Genomic DNA, 369 nt, shown 5'->3' with positions numbered 1-369 from the left:
GTCCAGAACATTTGGTAATACTCCGCGTTTGTAATGAGACGTTCGTCCATCGTGGCAGGAGACTGACCGTTTCCTTCTTTCCACATTTTTTTCGGGAAAATCTGAACCCCACTCCATGGCCAAATTTGTTGGTAAAAATGTTTAAACTGACTTACAGTTTCCAGATGTGGAAGCCTGCATTGTTCTTTTCCGCGCGCAAACCCTTCTCGTCATGAACGGTATGGGAAAATTTTTACCAGGCAATCTACCTGGTCCCTTAAAACGTGACCGCTGACAAGAAGTCCTTCAGCGCAGAAAAAGATTTTCTGCGTCTTCTTCCGTAAAGTAGTTGTCGTAAAATTAATGGTCGATGCCAAGCTTATCCGCGAG

This window comes from Ceratina calcarata, unplaced genomic scaffold, assembly GCF_001652005.2.
Source record: "Ceratina calcarata isolate Rehan_Ccalc_2016 unplaced genomic scaffold, ASM165200v1 scaffold530, whole genome shotgun sequence".
In the NCBI taxonomy this organism is placed as follows: domain Eukaryota; kingdom Metazoa; phylum Arthropoda; class Insecta; order Hymenoptera; family Apidae; genus Ceratina; species Ceratina calcarata.
This window is presented reverse-complemented; position numbering follows the sequence as displayed.